Source organism: Furipterus horrens, unplaced genomic scaffold (genome assembly GCF_987537825.1).
Source record: "Furipterus horrens unplaced genomic scaffold, mFurHor1.1.pri manual_scaffold_1, whole genome shotgun sequence".
Taxonomy (NCBI): Eukaryota; Metazoa; Chordata; class Mammalia; order Chiroptera; family Furipteridae; genus Furipterus; species Furipterus horrens.
This window is the reverse complement of record NW_028327171.1, coordinates 83,538,133-83,544,133: the sequence shown is the minus strand read 5'-3', so window position 1 is coordinate 83,544,133 and position 6,001 is coordinate 83,538,133.

Sequence of the window (6,001 nt, the reverse complement as noted above, 5' to 3'; positions counted from 1 at the left end):
CACTTTCATACTCAATTAGGAAATACTAGTTGGTAACATGAGATAGCGTCTGTATAAAATTGTTGGTCAGCAATTCAGATGAGGAACTCTAGCCCACTGATCCTCTCTACACCATATCAAATAGTCAAAAAGGACTCAGGCTGGCACTGAAGAGCAGAGGGAGAAGGGGATTGCTCTGTACCTTATTTCATGCTTAAATTGCCTCAAAGAGGTTGGTAAGAGTATCAGATTTGGGTATTCTGGTTGTTGATTCACCTGATACAAATGTATTTGTGTCATAAATGTCTTATTGCTGGAATTAGAATCCATTACATAGAAAACTGGTGTACTCTTCCTCCAGCAGTAACTTCAGTTACGTTTTTGGTCTGTGAGTCACTGTGGGGAGCCAGGTGATGGATCCTTGGTGTTTGCTAGAGGAGATGGGAGGTAAAGAGTCAACCCCAAACCCTCCTGGTCTCAGGGAAAGACTGTAACCACTGAGCTTCATGGGAGGATGGCAGTGGCAGCACTTGGTCAAGGCAACAAGTAGTCTTTGCAAAAGAGATTTTCTTAATAGGAGTAAGTGTCTGAAAGTCTTTTTCTTTTTGCTTTCTTCCCTAGTAATACTTTCTACCTTCACAAAGGCCAGTTTTTAGCAGCATTTGCCAGTTTCTGTGTTGTAAAGACTTCCACTATGGCCAAGTTCCATTTATCAATATGACACCTCTAACAGAGCAGGGAATATATGTGCAGCATCTGACACATGTATACATCCAGGAAACCCTTTTAATCAAGGTTATCATCATACCTACTACCCCAAAAAGTTCCCTTATGCTCTTTTATAATCCCTGTAGCTAGTCCTCTTGTTCCCAGGCACTTGCTGATTGGCTTGGTCATTATGGATTAGTTTGAATTTTCTAGAATTATGTAAAAATTGACTCATATAAATATGTACTTTTTATCTTTGATTATCATTTGGAGATTTACCTGTGTGTATGCATCAGTAATTCATTCCTTTTATATTGCTGAGTAGTAGCGCATTGTATGGATGGATATACCCTTATTTCTCTACCTGTTGATAAGCATTTTGAATTTCCAGCTTTTGTCTATTACAAATACAGCTTCTTGTACAAGTTGTTCATTTCTCTTGAGTTAGCTATCTAAGAGTTAAATGAAATGGTGGGATTGTGCATGTGTTTCACTACCAGACTGTTTTTGAAAGTGAATATGCCATTATAAATCACTCAGCAGTCTGTCAGAGTCCCAGTTTGTTCTACATCTTCACCAACACTTGGTATGATTAATCATTAATTTCATCCATTTTAATGAACATGTAATGTATTTCATTGCAGTTTTAATTTGTATTTCCTTAATAATGATGCTGAGTATCTTTTCATGTACTTCTTTGCTTATCTCATATATCATCTTTGGTAAAGTGTCCATTCATATCTTTTTCCCATATTTTATTGGGTTATTTATCCTCTTATTGGTTAGTATGATTTCTTTATATACTCTTGGTAAAAGTCTTTTTTAAGGTATTCTGTTTCACAGGTATATTCTCTTAAGTCTGAGAGAAAAATGTCTTTTCATTTTCTTAAGAGTATTACTTAAAAAGAGAAAATTTTTAATTTTCATGAAGCCTGATTTTTTTCTTTTGGAGTTTGTCTTTTTTAAGTTGTATTTATATAATGTGTTTTTGTATTATGTAAATCAACAACTACAAGGTCACTAAGATTTTATCTTATATTTAAGTCTTTAATTAATTTTGAATTGTTAATTTTTATATATGGTGTAGGAGTCCTTTTTTTTTTTCTTGCCTATGGTTACCAGTTGTTCCAGCCCAATTTGTTGGAAAGATTGTCCTATGCCTATTGAGTATTCTTGGCACCTTCAGGAAAAGTTCTAGTTCTGGACCCTGTTTCATCAATCTATAAATCTGTATCTTTACACCAGAAACTGTGTTGGTTACTGTGGCTTTATATTAAGTCTTAAAGTCAGGTAATATTAGTCTTCTTTTTTTTTTCAAAATTGTTTTGACTATTCTAAGTCCTTTGTATTTCTTTGTAAATTTCAAATCAGGTTGTAAGTTTTTATGGAAAAGTCTCTAGGGATTTTGATTGAGATTACCTTGACTCCAGAGCAGTTTGGGGGAAGTTGACATCTTTTTTTTTTAATATGTTGTGTTGATTATAACTGTTACAGTTCTCCCAATTTCCCTTCTCTCTGCTCCCCTCCACTCAGTGGCCCCCCCTCCCTCCAGTTGTCCCCCCCTTTTAGTCCATGTCCATTGGTTGTGCATATAGTTCTTCTCAACCCCGTCCTATTTCATTCCCTCCTATTATGCTTCTTAATTCCTGTACCATCTCCCTCCGTCTCCCCCTTCCCCCTCCCTGCTGACCTCCCTCCAGTATGTTCCCCATACCTATAGTTCTTTTTCCATTCTTGTTGCCTATTTAGTTTGCCTTTGTTTTGACTCCCTAGCTTCTGTTGGTTCTTGTGTTGCAGTTTTCATTTTAGTTTTCATAGTTTTGATCCTTTTTCTAAACCAGTCCCTTTAACATCTCATATAATAGTGGTTTGGAGCTAATGAACTCTTTCAGTTTTGTTTTGTCCTGGAAACACTTTCTCTGCCCTTCTATTCTGAATGACAATTTCGCTGGGTAGAGTATTCATGGCTGTAGGTTTTTGATTTTCATTACTTTGAATATTTCTTGCTGGTCCCTTCTTGCCTGCAGGGTCTCCCTTGAGAAGTCAGCTGATAGTCTAATTGGGACCCCTTTGTACATGATTCTTCTCTTCTCTCTTGCTGCTTTTAAGATTCTCTCTTTATCTTTAATTTTTGACAATTTAATTATAATGTATCTTGGAGTAGTTCTCCTGGGGTCCAGTTTTTCTGGAACTCTCTGTGCTTCCTGGACCTTTAAGTCTATTTCCTTCCCCAAGTTAGGGAAGTTCTGCTTCACTACTTTTTCACATAATTTTTCAATTTCTAGTTCTTCGCCATCTGGCAATCCTATAATCCATATGTTCTGATCCTCTCCTCATTTTCCTCACTTTTTGTTTCCTCTTTCCGCACTGGTTGACTGTTCCTTCCCTATGTTCCGGTTTGTTGATTTGATCTCTGAATTTTATTTGCTCACCACTTGTCTCATATGCGTTTTCATTCTTTTCAGTATGAGTAGCTTTCAATCCTTTCTCGTCTTGTTCCAAATCTTTTGTTAATTCTGTAAGCCACCTAATGACTATAGCTCTGAATTGAGCTTCTGAAAGGTTTCTTGTTTGTCTCTCAGATTCTTTATCTGCTGCCTGGTGAGCTGCATCACTGGGATTTCTATAGTTGTCTGCCTCATTTTGACAGATTTGTGTTTTGCTTTGCTTCTTGGACAGGCTATAGGGGGCGTAGTCCATTGTCACAACCCGGCGACAGGCTGCAATCAGCGACCTTTTTTGTGGCGCTGTGGCGCTTTGTGTGGGTGCGGGGGTCCAAGATGGATTCCTGCCGTTATTCTCCACTGTGAGACTGGGATCCGTCCTCCCGCCCTCTGGGCCTCACCATCCAAGGCAATGTGGAGGCTGCCTTTCCCAGCCTTGGGGTCGCAAGCTGCTGGGGCTCAACTGCAGCTGGGATTGCTCTCCCTGCTGCTGTCCCTGGTGCTACCACAAACAGCACCGCCCACTTTCGTTCTTCCTACCTATCTGACAAGCACTGCTGGTTTAGAACTTCGTACATTGGGCTTCCGTGTAGTTTTATTTTCTGGAATTTCTAGTTATCTTTTGTTTTGAGGTAGTTGTATTCCTTTCTATTTGTAGAGGGAGGCTGAGCGTGTCAGTCTAAGCCTCTGTCTTGGCTGGAAGTCCCCGGAAGTTGACATCTTAACAATACTGAACCATGAATATGAGATGTCGCCTCAGTTATTTAGGCCTTCTTTAGTTTTTCTCTTAGTGCTTGGTAGTTTTACTGTAAAGAGTGCTTTATTGTTTTGGCAAATGTATCCCCAAGGACTGGAATTTTTTGATGCTATGTGTAGTATTGTTTCGTAAACTTCAGTGTCTAATTTTTCACTGCTAGTATGTAAAATATAACTTATTTGATCTTGTGCCCTGCAACCTTGTTAAACTCGGTTATTTTAGCAGCTTTTTTGGTAGATTCTTTATGATTTTTTAAAAAATAGATGATCATGTTTTAACAGAACCTGTGGGCTACTCCAATTGAAACAGAACCCAGAGGCCATTTAGATAGGGGCCTGACTGCCAGTCGCCAGAATTGCAACTCTCAGTATTAGAGTTTAGTGAAAAGAAAAAACGAACTGTTTATTTAACAGTTAAATAGATTTAGATTATTTGCGGATTTCTGCTGTTGAGTCTTATGTTCTTTAAAATACCCACAAACACATAGTTCTGCCTCCCCCTACCAAACCAGACCAGCCTTAGGAAAGTCGGAAACACCGTTTCCCTACTTCCTAGGCACAGTTCAGCTTTACCAGTAGCTGCCAATCACTCAGTTCTGATTGCGGAGGTCCTTTCTATGCTGTGGTGCCTTCCAGCTCTCAATGCAGAACCTCCTGGATTCTCAGCCTCCTTATAAACTGCCTTCTTCCTGCAAACCACATGGATCTCCTCTCCTTCTCAAAACTGCATGGCAAAAGCCTCTTAAAGCGGCCTGGAGAGCCCTCTCAAAACCGCATGGAGAACTCAGCTTCTTTAATCCGAATGGAGAAGGCCCCTTCACCAAGCCGCATGGAGGGGGTGCGAGAACGAGAGAGAGGGAGAGCACGAGAGTATGAGAGAGCCAGAGCGAGAAAGAGAGAGAGCGTGGGACCGAGAGAGCCAGAGAGAGCCAAAATGTCCGCAGCTGCTTACATATCCCTGACTGCGTCCTCTGACACAGTGGGTGCTGCAACCAGTTCTGACCATTCACAGAACCCTGCGCAGGCTCTGTAAGCTCCTTCCGTACCATCCCACAGTTCAAGACTCCTCGCATCTTCTTGGGCCTTGGAAGTATCAAAGCCATTTTGCATAACAAAGACAATAGCAAATAGCCCCAGGCATGCAAAGGCATCTTAAAAGCTGCTTCCTTTTCCCCATCCCTCAGCCGCAAACTCTGGGGTTTGTTTTTGGACACCCCTGTTTCTGTAACAATGTCTGCAAATAAAGACAGTTTATAAAATAAAGAAACTTCTTCCTTTTTAATCTGGTTCACTTTTATTTTTTCTGGCTTATGGCATCAGCTAGAATCTTTAGTACAGTGTTGAAAAGTACTGACCTCACAGAAAGCATTTATTCTTCATAGATGCCTTCATTCAGGTTGGGGAAATTCCCTTCTATTCCTAGTGTGCTCGGAGTTTTTTTCAGGAAAGGATGCTGGATTTTTTCAGATACCTCTTCTGCCTTTATTGAGATGAGCATATGTTTTTTCTATAGTTTGTTTTTATCATGACTTATATTGATTTTTCCGTGGTAAACCAATCTTGTGTTTCTGCCATAAACTTCACTTGATGGCAGTATATTAAATTAAGGTCCTTTTTATTTATTGTTGGATTTGATTTGCTACATTTTAAGAATTTTTGCATCTATGTTCATAAGGGATGTTGGTCTATAGTTTTGTTTTTGTTTTTTCCTTGTAATACTTCTGTCTGGTGTAGGCCTCAGGGTCTGCTTGCTTCATAAAATGACTTGGAAAGTATTCACTCTTCAGTGGTCTGGGAGAACTGTGTGGTCACTTGTCTGCTTCTTGCCTCCTAATTTTGATTCTGGCTGGAGGTTTATATATTTTATTGATCTTCATAGTACCAGTTTTTGGTTCCATTGATTTTATCTTTTTTTTTTCTGGTATAATAATTTTTTAATTGTTTTCCTATTACAGTTGTCCCACATTTTCCCCCATTGCTCACCCCACCCACCCATCCCACCCCTTCTCCCACATCAGTCTCCACCCTGTTGTCCATGTCCATGGGTCACTTATACTAGTTCCTTGACGAAACCTTTCCCCTTCTCCCCCAACCCCCCCGTCTTTCCCTCTCCC